This window comes from Pristiophorus japonicus, chromosome 7, assembly GCF_044704955.1.
Source record: "Pristiophorus japonicus isolate sPriJap1 chromosome 7, sPriJap1.hap1, whole genome shotgun sequence".
In the NCBI taxonomy this organism is placed as follows: domain Eukaryota; kingdom Metazoa; phylum Chordata; class Chondrichthyes; family Pristiophoridae; genus Pristiophorus; species Pristiophorus japonicus.
Window position 1 is genome coordinate 215,006,660 of NC_091983.1, and position 19,759 is coordinate 215,026,418.

General features: G+C 45.7%; 1 protein-coding gene across 6 annotated transcripts in view; it reads left to right on the forward strand.

Annotated features, from left to right (window-relative positions):
- Nucleotides 1-19,759, forward strand: part of LOC139267447 (tyrosine-protein kinase Fyn) — a 348,021-nt gene that overhangs the window by 149,921 nt on the left and 178,341 nt on the right. For all 6 annotated transcript variants that reach the window (XM_070885782.1, XM_070885781.1, XM_070885780.1 and 3 more), the window contains exon 2: nucleotides 935-992. The gene's annotated coding sequence lies outside the window, so the exon portion shown is untranslated. The remainder of the gene's footprint in view (nucleotides 1-934; nucleotides 993-19,759) is intronic.

A 19,759-nucleotide genomic window follows, 5' to 3' on the forward strand; every position in this document is an offset into this window, starting at 1 on the left:
TGGTTTTAACTTTTCTGTTGCAAATTTACTAGTGGCTTACAGACTTAATCAGCAAAGGCAAGATGTAAAATCAGTCATCTCAACAGCAGAAGACTTGTTGAATTGCAGTTCACCTCTTGTTTCTCTGTCATGCAAAGTACATTCAGTGCAAGAGACACAACATAAGGAATTGGAGTAGGCCATCCGGCCCCTCGAGCCTGCTCCGCCATTCAGTAAGATCATGGCTGATCTGATCTTGGCCTCAACTCCGCTTTCCTGCATGTTCCCCATAATCCTTGACTCCCCTGGAAAGAACCGGAATAATAACAAAACACACACGGCACATCTGCCCTCCTCCAACACTAAATTTACCTTTTTAGTGTTTGCTACCACGTGTCTCCTTCCAGTAGTCGTGCAGATGTGGCCGGGGAAAGGCAAGATAGAAACACAAGTGTTTTAGAAAGCAAGTCAGCTTTGGGGACTAGAAAAGCTGATAAAGGACATCACGGCCGCAGTTTCTGTTTATTTACTTGGAGACGGTTGAAGCAACTTGCGAGCTTATACTTTTTCTGAATGGCTGACGGATCCTGGCGGTTGGCCAGAGTGAGCTGACTGTAGAGCTCCAGCAAGGAGCAGCAGTGCGAAGGATCCATTACTTAATGCTGTGTTGGAGGGAGCGCCGCCTCGAATCTGTGTTCCCTTCTGGCAGCACCTGCTCTGCCTTATAAATTTGGTAAAAGATCCTGGTCTCTATGCTGAACCCTCCCAATGGTTAAATGCAGATGAGCCCAGGCAAGATACTAGCAGCTGTGTTTCTTGTTTCTTGTAGTTGTACTAAACATGTCCTGAATTGATTGTTCGAATCAGTCTATTTTTTTTTTGAATTAAAAAAAAAGTTTCCTTGTGTAATAATTTTTCATTGGTACCTATATAATGTGTTCTCCCTATCCCACAGGTCTTCCATCATACTTGTATGCGAAGCAATGTAAAATCCTGAATGGTGAGAACGCTTGGTAAGTGACAGACTGTTCTTGTACTGCTGTATGACTGCGAATATTGATGAGACAGTTATGCAGTTATTTTGTTTGCCCAGTATGTAATGTGACTGCATTCTCAGGGCTGTGATTCATGTCATTTCATATTTAGATTGTTTTTTCCCTGTGCATATCCACTGTGAGGGACACTAATGCTGGTGAATGGAATAGCTCTGCCATCTCCGGAACCCTAGTGTATTCCGATAGAGCACTCTCTGGTCGCGTGCAGCTGCAGGTTAAATTCCTCTTCCTCCAACATTGTCTCTGTCTCAGAAGGGAACCTCCCATTGCACCAGCATGGGAAGCGAGGATGTTGCACAATATATCTCTGCGGCCTCGACAAATTACACATCTATCTGAAATGTCAGACGTGTGTGCGCACACACTAATGCCACTGGATCTTTTCCACCCACGTGAGCACTAAATAGGCAGAGGGGGCTTCAACTTCACACCGCATCCGAATGACGGCACCTCCGACAATGCAGCATTCCCTCAGTGCTGCACCCAAGTGTCAGTCTAGATTATGTGAGGTTAGATTCATAGGGCCCAAATTTGCCCAGGAGTTGCTCCGTTTTTTTTTTGGAGCAACTTGATTTTTCTGGAGTATCTTAAAAATCCCCATTCTGCACATTTAATTTGCGCCAGTGTAAGTGAGTTAGTTGGGATTTTTTTTTTGTTTCGTTTTTTTTTCAAAAGGGGGCGTACCAGCCACCTACGCCCGTTTTGGCCATTTTAAGCCAGTTTGGACAGTTAATAGTTGCTCCAAACTAACTTAGGCCAGCGTATGTGGCCACTTGTGGCCGCACAGAAAACCCTTGCAGAGAGTTAAGAAATTGATGCAGGTAGCCGGGGGTGGGGGGGAAGGGAAGCGGAGAGGACCTTGCAAAAAGCATTAAACACCTTCACAACAACATTCAAGAAGCATAAAAACTATCAATAATAAATTAAAAAGAAAAAGAAAACTTAAGTCCTACCTTCCTAACTTGGTCCGGGAAGTCAGTGGGCCGACTCCGACTCCTCTCCGACTCTGATTCCCTTTCGAGGGCTTCTCTCCGCCGACTTCCGGGACTTCTCTCCGAGGAATTCTCTCCGAAGACTTCCAGGACTTCTCTCTCCGTGGACTGACTTCTCTTTCCGTGGACTGACTTCTCTCTCTCCGTGGACTGACTTCTCTCTCTCCGTGGACTGACTTCTCTCTCTCCGTGGACTGACTTCTCTCTCTCCGTGGACTGACTTCTCTCTCTCCGTGGACTGACTTCTCTCTCTCCGTGGACTGACTTCTCTCTCTCCGTGGACTGACTTCTCTCTCTCCGTGGACTGACTTCTCTTTCTCCGTGGACTGACTTCTCTTTCTCCGTGGACTGACTTCTCTCTCCGTGGACTGACTTCTCTCTCCGTGGACTCTCCGGCTGGGGGCAAGAGTTACTGCGCATGCGTAAAACCTCCAGTGTGCATGCGTTGAGCTACCAGCACTGTTTTTCGTGCAGGGCCCTAGCTCCGCCCCCTAATGGGCAGATCACGCCGTGCCAAGCCATGGGAGAGGCCACAGAGCGGCCAGAATCCGGGGAGATCTTTTCGGCGCCATTTTCACCCTAGGAAGTAAAAAACGGGTAGGCCAAATTTGGGCCCAATGAATGGTTACAGCGCAGAAGGAGGCCAATTAGCCTGTCGAGCCCGTGCCGGCTCTCTGCAAGAGCACTTCAGCTAGTCCCACTCCCCCGCTCTTTCCTCATAGCCCTGCAGTTTCTTTTCCTTCAGGTACTTATTAAATTCCCTTATGAAAGCCACGATTGAATCATTCTCCACTGCCGTTTCGGGCAGTGCATTCCAGATCGTAACTTTGAAAGAAAAACTTTTTTTTTTTTAAGTCACCTTTGGTCCTTCTGTCAATCACCTTAAATCTGTGTCCTCTGGTTCTCGACCCTTCCGCTAATGGGAACAGTTTCTATCTATTTATTCTGATCAGACCCATCATGATTTAGACAGAGTAGATAGAGAGAAACCATTCCCATTGGCGGAAAGCTCGAGAACCAGAAGACCTTTTTTGAGGAAGCTGCACGTGGATTATATTGGCCTTTTAATTTTACAATGGAGTCCAGTGTTTGTAATGGTCTGCTCGGTTTTTTGTTGTGGTATGGTCTTGATCTGAAAATGTAGCTGATGGACTTGTGCGATGTTTTTTTAATCTGGATGAAATAAGGCTCCGATTGATCTGGTGTTGCACCAGCCTCAGTTTGCAGGACTGTTTTTAGTGGGCAGTGGAGCTCTTGTGAACTTTTTGTTTTTCCCCTAACAAAGTTGGTGGACAAGCCTTGTGTAAAGGCTGGAAAGTGTTACCACCAATAACCTTTTAGGAATCAAACTGCTGAAAAAACTGGTTGGTTGTAACATCCTTTGGTTGCTCTATTTGAGTTATGTTGGTTTGATGATCGCATTGGAATGTAAGCAAAGTTCCTGAAACTTGGTGCCATTGGGAACAGTCGTGGACACAAGGTGCTTTGGTTTAAGTGCAAATTTAAATTCTGCTGCCCAACATTGTCAGAATCAATAGTCATATTGTTGAAGCTACAAGACTTCTTGTCGATTCTTCACTTAGTTGCATTCTTGCCTCTCAGTCAGAAGTTTGTGGGATCAAGTCTCACTTCAGTGCCATACTGAGGGAGTGCTGCATTGTCAGAGATGTTGTCTTTTGAACCGAGGCTCCTTCTGCCTGGATGTAACCGATCTTGTGGCACTATTTGAAGAAGACTAGGGCGTTCTAAAACATAGACATAGAAATTTACAGCGCAGAAGGAGGCCATTTTAGCCCATCGTGTCCGCGACGGCTAATAGAGTCGCACAGCCCTCGGTCAGCAGCCCTGCAGGTTACATATAAACCTATGAACAATGGTGGAAAGGCACCCAGCCCAACCAGTGCACCCCACACAACTGCAACACCCCTTACACTGAAACATTCTACACTCCACCCCAACCGGAGGCATATGATCTCCTGGGAGAGGCAAAAACCAGATTTTAAAACCCAGGCCAATTTAGGGGAAAAAAATCTGGGAAAATTCCTCTCCGACCCATTCAGCAGATCGAAACTAGTCCAGGAGATCACCCTGGCCGTATTCTATTCCCTGCCTACTTACCATTTTATTTGCGCCAGTCAACAAAAGGTCATCCAGTCCAATCCCAATTACCAGCTCTAGATCCGTAACCCTCATATAAGATTCTGACGGGACTGGACAGGTTAGATGCGGGAAGAATGTGCCCGATTGTTGGGGAAGTCCAGAACCAGGGGACATAGTCTTAGGATAAGGGGTAGGCCATTTAGGACTGAGATGAGGAGAAACTTCTTCACTCAGAGAGTTGCTAACCTGTGGAATTCTCTGCCGCAGAGAGTTGTTGATGCCAATTCATTGGATATATTCAAGAGGGAGTTAGATATGGCCCTTACGGCTAAGGGGATCAAGGGGGATGGAGAGAAAACAGGAAAGGGGTACTGAAGGAATGATCAGCCATGATCTTATTGAATGGCGGTGCAGGCTCGAAGGGTCGAATGGCCGCCTACTGCACCTATTTTCTATGTTTCTAACCCTGCAGGTACGGCACTTTAAGTGCCCATCCAACGGTCTCTTAAAAGTGGTGAGGGTTTCTGCATCCACCACTCTTCCAGGCAGTGAGTTCCAGATCCCCACAACGCTCTGCATAAAGAAGCCCCCCCTCAAATCCCCTCTGAACCTTCCACCAACCACCTTAAAACTATGCCCCCAAGTAATAGACCCCTCCACCAATGGAAGTAGGCCCTTACTATCCACTACGTCCAGGCCCCTCAATATTTTGTACGCATCAATGAGGTCTCCTTTCAACCTCCTCTGTTCCAATGAGAACAAACCCAGCCTATTCAATCTGTCCTCATAACTAAGATACTCCATTCCAGGAAGATTCCTAGTAAATCTTCTCTGCACCCTCCCTAGTGCAATCACATCCTTCCTAAGCAGTACTCCAGCTGTGGACTAACCCATGTATTACATAATTTAAGCATATTCTAATATGTTCTTATATTCTATGCCTCGGCCAATAAAGACAAGCCTTTGTCTTCTTAACCACCTATCCAACTGGCCTGCTACTTTCAGGGATCTGTGGACAAGCACTCCAAGGTCCCTTTGTTCAGCTACACTATTAAGTGGCCTACCACTTAACGTGTATACCCTTTCCTTATTAACCCTCCCAAAGTGCATCACCTCACACTTCTCTGAATTAAATTCCATTTGCCACTGCTCTGCCCACCTGACCAGTAGATTGATATCCTCCTGCAGCCCATGACTTTCCTCTTCATTATCAACCACACAGCCAATTTTAGTGTCATCTGCAAACTTCTTAATCATACCACCTATATTCAAATCTAGATCATTGATGTATACCACAAACAGCAAGGGACCCAGTACTGAGCCCTGCGGAACCCCACTGGTCACTAAAACATCCATCAACCATTACCCTTTGCTTCCTACTTCTAATCCAATTTTGGATTCAACTTTGCCCTGGATCCCATGGGCTTTAAGCTTCGTGACCAGTCTACCATGTCTGACCTTATCAAAACCTTTGCTAAAGTCAATATGCACTACCCTCATCGACCCTCTTGGTTACCTCCTCAAATTCAATCAGGTTAGTCAAACACAATCTTCCCTTAACAAATCCATGCTGACTGTCCTTAAATAATCCTTGCCTTTCATAAGAACATAAATAGCAGCAGGAGTAGGCCATACGGCCCCTCGAGCCTGCTCCGCCATTTAATACGATCATGGCTGATCCGATCATGGACTCAGGTCCACTTTCCTGCCCTCTCCCCATAACCCCTTCTTCCCAAATCCTGGTTGCTGCTTACCTCAACTAACATCAACCAAGTAGATTAACGAGTTATTTATCTCATTGCTATTTGTGGAACCTTGTGTGTACCTCGGCTGCTACATTTGCCCACATATAACTGTGATTACACTTCAAAAGTAATTCTTTAGCTGTGAAGTTTTTTGGGATGTCCTGAGGACATGAGGGTTGCAAGTTTTTCTTCAGATCAGTTGAGAGTGCCATCAGCATTTGCTAAATATGCCCAAAAGGCTGAAGAAAGGATGTTAAAGTTGAATGTATGTTCTCATAGATGCTACTGATATTGTGTGTAGTTTTGTGCTCATTGAGTGATGTTTGTGGTTGCAACGGAACACGATTTCTCACATTTTGCTCCATACACCAGCACCGCCCTGTAAGTAATACACTCTCTCCATTTCGAGTTTGTGAACAGCAGTTTAGACCGAATCTCATACTTTTGCAAAATATAGCTTCCTGAATAACCAAACAGCCTGCTATTGCCCCAGGAATATAGGTTTGTGGAGTTTATGTTGAAAGGCAGCTAGTTCACAGACTGAGGTGTTCAGTTAGATAGATGCGTGCCTGTTGAGAATTATTTATGTTGCTCAGAGGGACTGAGGCATCAAACTTAATTTGATTTCTTTGCAGGGATTTTTGGAAGTGCGTATTTGTGATTATCATTCATGTTTCAAACCTCAGTAGAAATGTGATTCCTTGTTGCCTGTGCAGTCATCATCATAGGCAGTCCCTTGAAATCGAGGAAGACTTGCTTCCACTCAGTGAGTTCTCAGGCGACTGTAGAGTCCAATAGGGGAATTACAGTCTCTGTCACAGGTGGGACAGACAGTGGTTGAAGGAAAGCGTAGGTGGGGAGTTTGGTTTGCCGCACGCTCCTTCCGCTGCCAGATCTTGTTTTCTGCATGCTCTCGGCGATGCGACTCAAGGTGCTCAGCGCCCTCCCGGATGCTTTTCCTCCACTTTGGGCGGTCTTGGGCCAGGGATTCCCAGCTGTCTGTGGGGATGCTGCACTTTATCAAGGAGGCTGTCAGGGTGTCCTTGAAACATTTCCTCTGCCCACCTGGGGCTCGCTTGCCGTGCAGGAGTTCAGAGTAGAGCGCTTGGTTAGGGAGTCTTGTGTCGGGCATGCGGACAATGTGGCCCACCAAACGGAGCTGGTCGAGTGTGGTCAGTGCTTCGATGCTGGGGATGTTGGCCTGATCGAGAACACTGACGTTGGTGTGTCTATCTCCCAGGGGATTTGCAGGATCTTGCGGAGACATCGTTGGTATTTCTCCAGCGATTTGAGGTGTCTACTGTACATGGTCCGCGTCTCTGAGTATCACTACAGCTCTGTAGACCATAAGCTTGGTGCCAGATTTGAGGGCCTGATCTTCGAACACACACTTCCTCAGGCGACCGAAGGCTGTGCTGACTCACTGTGCAGTGTACATTATACAGACAACTGGTGATTCAGTGTCAAATATAATTGTATGTGTCCTTGGTACAGAAACATTTCAGATCACATAACTATCATAAACTGCAGCAGTACTGATGGAGTGCAATATTTTAAAGTAATTGGGAGGAGGTTTCGAGGGAGTTTATGGGGAACTTTTTTCACCCAGAGGGTGGTGATGGTCTGGAGCTCACTGCTTGAAAGGATAGTGGAGGCACAAACCCTCATGGCATTTAAAAAGTACTTGGATGTGCACCTGAAATGTTGTAACCTACAGGGCTACGGACCTAGAGCTGGAAAGTGGGATTAGGCTGGACAGCTCTTGGCCGGCTGGCATGGACACGATGGGCCGAATTGCCTCCTTCTATGCTGTAAATTTCTTTGAGATTCTGTAATATTCAGCTGTCATCGGTGGACTTGGGTTCAAATCCAGATGTTAACTGTCTTTTGAGCCGCACTGAGAGTGAATGAGTGGGTTCTGTCCGTGGCAACAAGAGGGTTTATTTGTGCTCTGTTGCCAAGAGAAGAGGAGGAATTGACAGTAGTGGCTTTGGCTGCCGTCCTAGACGAGCTCTTCACTGGCAATTCCATCTGGTTGAAGAAGGAGTGAGATGAATGGGAGAGAATCCAGTGCAGACCAACAGCTAAAGAATAGGTAGAATTCCTTCCTTCACCGATTTTAAGATGAGTTGCGTCTCTGAGTTCCCATTGCTATCAATGAGAAAAAACACCTAAAACAAGAAACACATAATTTTTTTTTTAAAACACCTCACATATATAAAATTAATTGAAATTAAAAATTACATGTTTTGGGGGAAAAAATATATTTTTTGGAATTTTTTAAAAATGTGTTTAATAGGGTTTAAAGTAAACTTGCCTTAATGGACAGGATTTTTACTATAAAAAAAAATGTTTTTTAAATTTAATTTTATTTGTATTAAAGCTCTTAACGTTAGTAAGAGTAGGCTATGCGCCTGCTTTTACCAGGCATAAGAGTTCGAAGGACAGTGATGGGCATGAGTTGGGCAAATAGCCCAATCTCTCCCATGTGGATGTCCGTCTCCCGGGGATGCTGAGGATGTGTTGAGACAAAATCTTGACAGATCGGAAAAGCTGATTTTCAGCGCATGTCCGTCGTGCCCTGAAAACTGTAGGCACCCGGTGAGGCTGGAATTTTAGCCCCATTGTTTTAACAGAATGATCAATGTAATTTAAGACACCTAGGTGTTGGATTTAAAAGCAGGACCCCAGTGTTGTATTGCATGTCTCTCTAGCACCGTAGGGTAGAATTCTTGAGGCTCCACTGCCAGGGTGCATTGTAGCCTTGGTTCTTGCCCCACTGCCAGTGCAACCATGAGGTGATCACTATCAGCCCTGTATCATTATTAGTCTTTTGACTGAGATTACCAGCTTTCCTACTAATGACACCTTTCTCTGAGAATGAAACTTTGTTGAGAGCCCACAGTGTCAGTTTTGGCTTAGTGGGTAGCACTCTCACCTCCTGAGTCAGAAGGTTGTGGATTCAAGTCCCACTCCAGGGACTGGAGCATAAAAAAAATCTAGGCTGACACTCCAGTGCAGTACTGAGGGAGTGCTGCACTGTCGGGGGTACCGTCTTTCGGATGAGATGTTAAACCAAGGCCCCATCTGCTCTTTCAGGTGGATGTAAAAGATCCCATGACACTATTCCGAAGAAGAGCAGGTGAGTTATCCCTGGTGTCCTGGTCAATATTTATCCCTCAATCAACATAACAAAAATAGTTCATCTGGTCATTATCACATGGCTGTCTGTGGGAGCTTGCTTGTGCGCAGATTGCATCAGTGACTACACTCCAAAAGTACTTCATTGGCTGTCAAGAGCTTTGAGACATCCAGTGAAAGGCGCTGTATAAATGCAAGTCTTTAAGAGCAAGAGGTGTGTGTAGATGCAGGGAAAACCCAGAGTAAAACAGAAATAGTTGCTTAATGTGCGTCACAAATGAAATCCATACCTTCACGTGGCACAGTGCGACACTACTCTCAATTCCCGGCACCTGCTACTGAAGTCAGAAATTCCGCAAAGTCCTCAAATAAAAAAAAATTGATTACCAGCAGCATAACGACCCCATGCTCATCCACAGCTTCTCCAGCGCTCGCTCTCACCAGGAAAGCCCAGCTCCAAATGTGTTGCAGGTTGAACCTCCTTTATCCGGCACCCTCGGGACCTTGCCTGTGCCAAATAAGGACGAATTAGCAATCTTGTTGTGCGAGGCCCCTTGGGGAAGAGTGACCATAACATGGTAGAATTCTTTATTAAGATGGAGAGCAACACAGTTAATTCAGAAACTAGGGTCCTGAACTTAAGGAAAAGTAACTCTGATGGTTTGAGGCGTGAATTGGCTAGAATAGACTGGCAAATGATACTTAAAGGGTTGACGGTGGAGAGGCAATGGCAAACATTTAAAGATCACATGGATGAACTTCAGCAATTGTACATCGCTGTCTGGAGTAAAAATAAAACTGGGAAGGTGGCTCAACTGTGGCTAACAAGGGAAATTAAGGATAGTATTAAATCCAAGGAAGAGGCATATAAATTGGCCAGAAAAAGCAACAAACCTGAGGACTGGTAGAAATTTAGAATTCAGCAGAGGCGGACAAAGGGTTTAATTAAGAGGGGGAAAATAGAGTACGAGAAGAAGCTTGCTGGGAACATAAAAACTGACTGCAAAAGCTTCTATAGATATGTGAAGAGAAAAGATTAGTGAAGCCAAACATAGGTCCCTTACGTTCTGATTCAGGTAAAATTATAATGGGGAACAAAGAAACGGCAGACCAATTGAACAAATACTTTGATTCTGTCTTCACGAAGGAAGACACAAATAACCTTCTGGAAGTACTAGGACAGTGGGTCTAGTGAGAAGGAGGAACTGAAGGATACCCTTATTGGGCGGGAAATTGTGTTCGGGAAATTGATGGGATTGAAGGTCGATAAATCCCGGGGCCTGATGGTCTGCATCCCAGAGTACTTAAGGAAGTGGCCCTAGAAATAGTGGATGCATTTGATACGACCTTACTACACAGTATAAATGCACACGAGGCCCATGCTTGAGAGAAGGTCAGTCTGTGACCTGTCCTTTATTCCTTAGCACTCAAGTGATGAAGGTGGGTGGAACTTCCCCTTTTATACCTGAAGGTCCAGGTTAGGAGTGTCTCCCACCTAGTGGTCAGTGTTCTCATGGTGTACAACTTAGGTCAGTTTATACATGGGTTACAATGCTGGTTGAATACATGACAGCATTGGTGATCATTTTCCAACAGTCTATCGACTCTGGATCAGTTCCTATGGACTGGAGGGTAGCTAATGTAACACCACTTTTTAAAAAGGGAGGGAGAGAGAAAGCGGGTAATTATAGACCAGTTAGCCTGACATTAGTAGTGGGGAAAATGTTGGAATCAATTTATTAAGGATGAAACAGCAGCGCATTTGGAAAGCACTGACCGGATCGCTCCAAATCAGCATGGATTTATGAAAGGGAAATCATGCTTGACAAATCTTCTTGAATTTTTTGAGGCTGTAACTAGTGGAGTGGACAAGGGAGAACCAGTGGGTGTGGTGTATTTGGACTTTCAAAAGGCTTTTGACAAGGTCCCACACGAGATTGTTGTGCAAAATCAAAGCACATGGTATTGGGGGTAATATACTGATGTGGATAGAGAACTGGTTTGCAGACAGGAAGCAGAGACTCGGGATAAATGGGTCCTTTTCAAAATGGCAGGCAGTGACTAGTGGAGTGCCACAGGTCTCAGTTCTGGGACCTAAACTCTTTACAATATTTTTCAATGATTTGAATGAAGGAATTGAGTGTAATATCTCCAAGTTTGCAGATGACACGAAACTGGGTGGAGGTGTGAGCTGTGAGGTGGACGCGAGGAGGCTGCAGGGTGACTTGGATAGGTTAGGTGAGTGGGCAAATATATGGCAGATGCAGTATAATGTGGATAAATGTGAGGTTATCCACTTTGGAGGCAAAAACATGAAGACAGAATATTATCTGAATGGCGGCAGATTAGGAAGAGGGGAGGTGCAACGAGACCTGGGTGTCATGGTTCATCAGTCACTGAAAGTTGGCATGCAGGTACAGCAGGTGGTGAAGAAGGAAAATGGTATGTTGGCCTTCATAGCTAGGGGATTTGAGTTTAGGAGCAGGGAGGTCTTACTGCAGTTGTACAGGGCCTTGGTGAGGCCTCACCTGGAATATTGTGTTCAGTTTTGGTCTCCTAATCTGAGGAAGGACGTTCTTGCTATTGAGGGAGTGCAGCAAAGGTTCACCAGACTGATTCCCGGGATGGCAAGACTGACATGTGAGGAGAGACTGGATCAACTGGGCCTTATACATTGGAGTTTAGAAGGATGAGAGGGGATCTCATAGAAATGTATAAGTTTCTGACGGGACGGGACAGGACAGGATAGATGCGGGTCGAATGTTCCCGATGTTGGGGAAGTCCAGAACCAGGGGAACACCGTCTTCGGATAAGGGGTAGGCCATTTAGGACTGAGAAAATCCAAGCACAGGTATCTTCCACCCTTTACGATGTAGTTCGGGATCTGGAATATTTGGTCTTTCATTGAAACATTTGTGAACTCATCCCTTTTTGGCGTAGAAGCAAGTCATCCTCGCTTCAAGGGACTGCCTATGATGATGGGATGCCCCGATTCAGAGAATAACCTCACTAACCTGCACTCTCACCGCCATGCAAATAGCAGAGAAAACAATACTGACCACCACTGTTGAATTTCCTGCCATACTTGCTTAAAGATACAATTCAGTTTGCAGCACATTGATAATCCAATATCCCACAAGTTTATTAATCGATGGGCAGAAACAAAATGGGCTCATGAGCTGGCATTTATCGTAGTCTCAACACAGCTACAACAGAGATGAAAATAATCTTTTGATGGAAATTTTAAAAGGGAAATTCAAATTGTGATTTTCCCATTTTGTGCTCACATCAACTATTTGGTAAAATGAATAACAGGACCAAATTCACTCCTTTAGTCAAATTCAGTTGATTTTATTTCCCCCAAGAGAGCAGTGGTTTGTTACACAATTGATACTGCAAGTAGTACAAGCCGGTCACGCTAGCTTGCTAAGCAGGAAGCAATGGCTTCCCCTTCAGGATAACAAATGACAGCAATTCACATTTTATTGGAAGGAATTGGCCCATTGCTGACACAGAAAAGATTGCATGATACGACATTTAACCTCTTCACTCAGAGAGTTGTTAACCTGTGGAATTCCCTGCCGCAGAGAGTTGTTGATGCCAGTTCACTGGATATATTCAAGAGAGAGTTAGATATGGCCCTTACGGTTAAGGGGATCAAAGGGTATGGAGGGAAAGCAGGAAAGGGGAACTGAGGGAGTGATCAGCCATGATCTTATTGAATGGTGGTGCAGGAACGAATGGCCTACTCCTCCACCTATTTTCTATGTTTGCCGGATAAATGGAGGTCAGTCCGAGGAATGGGAGGGGAGGGGTCGGTGCCCTGGGCGGGCCTGAAGAATCGGCGCGGGCTGAGTGTCGGCGGGCCCCCGGCGGACCGAGTGTCAGCTCTGCCCCAAAGTCGGGCTGGAGGTCGGCCGCGTTCTGTGCATGTGCCCCCGGCCACCAGAATCATGCTGAACGAGGGGTGGTGTCGGATAAGGCAGGTCCAACCTGTACCAGCTAAATTACTAAGCTAAACTATCATATTCTCTGACGGCTTTGCTGGTGATGGTCAGCCCTAATTTCTCTACTAGTACATTTATGAGAGCATCTCGGGGTTCTCTCTTTGCAACCGATTGACTTGATTTGCCGCAGAATGCTTGGCACTGCTTCTCGCGTTTGTGGTATGGTCAGATCCGCTCAGTTAAATGTCGTATCATGCAATCTTTTCTGTCAGCAATGGGCCAATTCCTTCTAATAAAATGTGAATTGCTGTCATTTGTTATCCTGAAGGGGAAGCCATTGCTTCCTGCTTAGCAAGCTAGCGTGACCGGCTTGTACTACTTGCAGTATCAATTGTGTAACAAACCACTGCTCTCTAGGAAAAAAAAAATCAAGTGAGTTGGACTAAAGGAGTGAATTTGGTCCCGTTATTCATTTTACCAAATAGTTGATGTGAGCACAAAATGGAAATCCCAATTTGAATTTCCCTTTTAAAATTTCCACCAAAAGATCATTTTCACCTCTGTCGTAGCTGTGTTGAGACTACGATAAATGCCAGCCCATGAGCCCATTTTGTTTCTGCCCATCGATTACTAAACACGTGGGATATTGGATTGTCAATGTGCTTCAAACTGAATTGTATCTTTAAGCAAGTATGGCAGGAAATTCAACAGTGCTGGTCAGTATTGTTTTCTCTGCCATTTGCATGGCGGGTCAGTGAGTTCATTCTCTGAATCGGGGCATCCCATCATCATAGGCGGTCCCTCGAAGCGAGGATGACTTGCTTCCACGCCAAAAAGGGATGAGTTCACAAATGTTTCAATGAAATACCTAATATTCCAGGTCCCAAACTACATCGTGAAGGGTGGAAGATACCTGTGCTTGGATTTTTTTAACGTGTGGTGGCCATTGCACACCAGCCACCACACGGGCTTGACAGAGCTCGGTCTTGGTCCAGTAGCAAGGATTACCCAAGACTAATTGGAGACCAGCTCTGCTGCACAGACCGAGCGCGCACACATCGCAGTGTGGGCTGTCCCATGCTGCCCCTGAGCCCTCGCCTCTTCTGGGTCCCAGATCCATGCTGCTCCTGGGCCCCTATCACTTCCCTCTACGGATTCTTGCTGCTCCTTCGCCCCTCCTGCTGTGCCTGCCCGCACAGCAATCAGCGACCTGGTTTCGTAGACGTCTCCCTCCTGTAGCAGCAGGCGTTGCTCCCGGCAGTGGTATACCGCCACACACTGCTCCCTCCAATATCCCCGGCTTGCTGATAGTCTTGCAGGTCAATACCATGCCAATTTCCAGGCCGGGCCGTTGCACGCTGCTCCCTCCAATGGCCCCGGCCTGCTGATGGCCGTGCATTGGGGCATCCACTGCATGTGTGTGTGTGTGTGTTTTTTTTAAATGCGTCTGTACTGGACATTGGTAAAATTGAAAATATTAGAGTTCAATGGAAAAAGGATTTTAAGCTCAACTATCGGAGATCGAAATGACCACTTGAAGAATCTGAGACAGTTTAAGAATCTTTGCATGAAGATAAACAAGATAATGGAACTAAACTTCTTTATTAGAAAAAAGATTGAAAAGGATGCATCCAGGATGCAAAAGTAATCTGGTTATTTGTTTCAATGGACAACATGAGTCCATAATTAACTAGTATTAAGAGACTAGAGGAAAGTGTTTCTTCAGCAGAGAAGGGAATGTATGCTGGATGCGTGTGTGTTCAGTGAATGGATTGAAGATTACAGAGATACTAATAGACAGACAATCATGGCGTGCAATGGTTCCTGTACTGGTGGGACCGCGGATGAGAAACTTGTGAAATGTAAGCTACTACGGTTTGAATGGTACAAGTTGTACGGTTGAATTAATCCTAGAGTTTCATTTGATCACTATTTGTGTATCGGGGTGCAATATTGGAGATGACTCATCTTGGGAGGTTTTATCTGTGGTTTGCTATCTCCCTTTAAGAGATACAAACCTAGGAAAAGACCAGCTACTCTGTTGAGCCAGTTTTATACAGTCACAGTGTAACCTCTGCACACCATTATCCCTAAATTTGCCATTTAGGACTGAGATGAGAAATCTCTTCACTGAGTGTTATATATGCAGACTGTAGATATACTCTCAGTGTAGTCACTGTATAGTTGCATAAGATGGAGACTTGTTACCTGATGTACAATCAATAAGGTTTACACTGTGTATATACTATGCTGGCGCCACTAGAGGGTGCAACTGGTGGAGACCGGGGTTTCCTGCCCCTGTGGCAGAGGCTGTCCACCAGAGGCACTGCGGTGGGAGAACTGAGGGTCACTTGCATAAGTGTGCAAGGCCCAGTATAAAAGGCTGTCCACCATGCTTGTGCCTCACTCGAGTTACGAATAAAGGACCAAGGTCACTACAGTTTGAGTACAACACATTGCCTCGTGGAGTCATTCATAAGTGCATTACAGACATAACAGAGGGTTGTGAATCTTTGGAATTCTCTACCCCAGAGGGCTGTGGATGCTCAGTTGTTGAGTATATTCAAGACAGAGATTGATAGATTTTTGGATATTAAGGGAATGAAGGGATATGGGATCGGGCGGAAAGGTGGAGCTGAGGTAGATGATCAGCCATAATCTTATTGAATGGCAGAGCAGGCACGAGGGGCCGAATGGCCTACTCCTGCTCCCATTTCTTGTGTTCTTATGATTCTTGACGGTGATCAAGTAAGTTTCAGAACACACTGACTCCCAGTACCCATCTACTGTCTATAGGCAGTTATGTTGGCCACACACTGGAACTCTCCAGCTACTTTGTGAATGCTTGCAGTGAAGGGAGATTCGGTTTGGGATTGTAGCTGAAGACAGAGGCTGGGTGGGGTTTTTTAAAGAGATGAGTTGACAATAATGCTTTCGAAGTGGAAGGAGCTGTATATTGATACTCATCAGCACTGGGCCTAGGAGAGATGGTTGAGAAATCAGAAGTAGAGTAGGGAAGTATGTCTCTCGGTGGCTATAAGGCTGGTATTTAGTTGGGGAAAATTTCACCTAATACGAAGCCGGGGCTGGGATGGATGAGAGGCTGGGGGGAGAAGCTGGCAACAAAGGCGGTCAAGCAAATTGTCTCAACTTTAGAAATTAAGAGCTGCGTAAGCATCAATGGTGACGAGGCCTTGCTGCTGTTCTGGTCCAGCTTGACACAGCTCGTATTTGTGATAAATGACTGGGTATAATAAGTAGGTGATGAGCTCTGTGTCTTGCTGTAATCATGCAAGTATGTTTTTTATTCATGGGATGTGGGCATCTCTGGCAAGGCCAGCATTTATTGCCCATCCCTAATTGCCCTTAAGATGGTGGTGGTGAGCCACCTTCTTGAACCGTTGTAGTCCATGTGGTGAAGGTACTCCCACAGTGCTGTTAGGGAGGGAGTTCCAGGATTTTAACCCAGTGACAATGAAGGAACGGTGATATATTTTCAAGTCAGGATGGTGTGAGACTTGCAGGGGACCTTGCAGGTGACGGTGTTCCCATGCACCTGCTGCACTTGTATTTCTCGGTGGTAGAGGTCGCGGATTTGGGAGGTGCTGCCGAAGAAGCCTTGGCAAGTTTCTGCCCTGCATCTTGTAAATGGTGCACACTGCTGCCACGGTGCACTGGTGGTGGAGGGAGGGAATGTTTAAGGTGTTGGATGGGGTGCCAATCGAGCGGGTTACTTTGTCCTGGATGATGTTGAGCTGCTTGAGGCAAGTGGAGAGTATTCCATCACACTCCTGACTTGTGCCTTGTCGATGCTTTGGGAAGTCAGGAGGTGAGTCACTCACTGCAGAATACGCAGGGGGTGAGGTAATGTTTTTTTTTGAAGAAAGCTTTCAAGTTAAGTTCTACACTTTAGAAAGCTGTTTGTATCTGCCATGTGTTTGCATTATTGTTAAATTTAAGTTAATTAGATCTTCTTCCTGTGCACAAGTACAATTCAATCAATGTTAACTCCAAACCTATAGTATGAGCCAGATAAACATTAGTTTACTAAAAATCCAATAAGGAATTCAGGAGAAACCGCTTTACCCAGAGAGTGGTGAGAATGTGAAACTCACGACCACAGGGTGTGTTTTTAAACAATTCAGCAGGACGGCTGAACTAAGTACAGTAACCCTTCAATGATCTCTTATGAACTTTAATGTTGTATAAAAGTATCATAGCTCTGAAGTTCTATAATGAAGATCAGGCTAAGCTATCCCAATTCAGTGAGACACCCAAGTGCTGCATACATTACAGTTATGTTACTGGACTAGTAATTCAGAGGCCTGTGTTCAAGTCCCACCAAGGCAGCTGGGGAATTTAAATTAAATTAAATAAATCTGGAATAACAAGCTAGTCTCTGTAATGGTGACCAGGAAACTGCCAGATTGTCGTGAAAAACCATCGAATTCACTAATACCCTTCAGGGAAGGAAATCTACAGTCCTTACCTGGTCTGTCCTATATATGTGACTCCAGACCCACAGCAATGTGGTTGACTCTTAACTACCCTCTGAAATGTCCCAGTGATGCACTGGGTTGGGTCCGTGCAGCAGAGCAGGTCTCCAGTCGTCCTGGTTAACCCTTGCCACTAGATAAAGGCCTAGCTCTGTCAAGCCCATGTGATGGCTGATGTGCAATGGTCAACACACGTTAAAAAAATTCACGCACAGGCATCTTCCACCCCTTCAATTGGAGTTCAGGACTGGAATATCGTGTCCTTCATTGAAACATCTGTGAACTCATGTGAAAGCAAGTCAGCCTCGTTCGAGGGACCGCCTATGATGATGCATTGGTATGAGAGGATATGTGTTTGTGCCCTCTGATGTTACAACTATTTCCCCTTTCTCTATGTGCTTGTTCAACACATGCACACATGAGTAGCCATTTGGGTTTGAATACTATGTAGTCATCAGTCCTAATCTCTCCTCCTCCTTTAATTCAGCCTCTGTGTTTGTTATGGTTCTGTGAAGGTGTCTTGGGACATTTACCTACATTAAAGGCACACATTTGCAGACATACGGTGAGAGAGCACGGGAGCGGGACTAATTGGATAGCTCTTTCAAAGAGCCGGGACATGCACGATGGGTTGAATGGTCTCCTGTGCTGTAAGATTGTAAGATTCTGTGATTCTATACAGTTGTTGTTGCTGCCACTGTGCTGGTTGATGAAGCTCCTTCACGTGCACTAAGGAGCTCGAGTAATTAAAAGTAATGAACGGTCATCGACCTGACTGGTCAGCTCCGATATTTAGGGTACGGGTGAGGCTGAAACAGCAAAAGAGCCCTGTAAGGTCAGGGATGTGGAGTTTCTGCCAAACTAAACGGCAGGATCTCATGCAGTTTTTTAGCTCCAGTTCCTGCCCGGTAACCGACCGAATGGACAGCCTGAACGCTGGACGGACAGGAACACCAGCGGTAGAAGGTCAAGCCAGGGACCCTTGGGGACGGTCCCAGTTACTCCGGAGGTTGGATAGGTCGGCACTGGGTGGGGGTGGGGGTGGGGAAGAGGAGAAAGAGTGTGGTTGGCAATGGGGTCTGGAAGGCGAGGCCCTGATGGGATCTGGAGAGTACCGCAATGAGGGGCGGGGCCTGTGGGGCAGGGCCAGTGATGAGGGGCGGGGCCTTCAACTTGCGATGAGGGGCCGGGCCTGCGAGGCCCGCAGAGAGAGGCGGGGCCTGTGATGAGGAGCGAGGCCTGCTCCTCCTGGCCCACAAGTTGTGCTGGAAAAGGCGTTTAACAATATAATGTATACCGCCCTCTAGCTAGGAGGTCTAGAGTCCTAGATCGGTATTTTGAAGAAATATGCTTGTCTGATGAGGAACTCCCTTTTAATCTGCACATGGCTATCTGAGATCTCCCAAATAAATAGTTAATTGAAGTAAGAGTGTTCAAGAGACACTGAAATACAGGGTTCACCTTACCGAGCTGGCAGTTCCGGCCTCCCTTTCATTGCCGGGTTTGCCAAGCCCTGGGAAACCCGTGTGTATTTTGTAGTCTCTTGAACACTCTTAGTTCAACTTAACTCTATCTCAGTCAGCCATGTGGAGCTTAAGATGGCATTCCTTGTGCGATCAACTTTACCAAGCATCTTTACAGTCATGACTTCAAAATCAGAATCATAATTCTTTTCATATAATGCATAAACTTTTGGCTTGCCCTTATATTTAGGGTTACGTGTAGACTTCTGCCTTGATCCACTCTGTCTGCACTTTTGAGAAAAACATAGAGACATAGAAACATAGAAAATAGGTGCAGGAGTAGGCCATTCGGCCCTTCTAGCCTGCACCGCCATTCAACGAGTTCATGGCTGAACATGCAACCTCAGTACCCCATTCCTGCTTTCTCGCCATACCCCTTGATCCCCCGAGTAGTAAGGACTTTATCTAACTCCTTTTTGAATATATTTAGTGAATTGGCCTCAACAACTTTCTGTGGCAGAGAATTCCACAGGTTCACCACTCTCTGGGTGAAGAAGTTTCTCCTCATCTCGGTCCTAAATGGCTTACCCCTTATCCTTAGACTGTGACCCCTGGTTCTGGACTTCCCCAACATTGGGAACATTCTTCCTGCATCTAACCTATCTAAACCGGTCAGAATTTTAAACGTTTCGATGAGATCCCCTCTCATTCTTCTGAATTCCAGTGAATACAAGCCCAGTTGATCCAGTCTTTCTTGATATGTCAGTCCTGCCATCCCGGGAATCAGTCTGGTTGAACCTTTGCTGCACTCCCTCAATAGCAAGTTAGGAGACCAAAACTG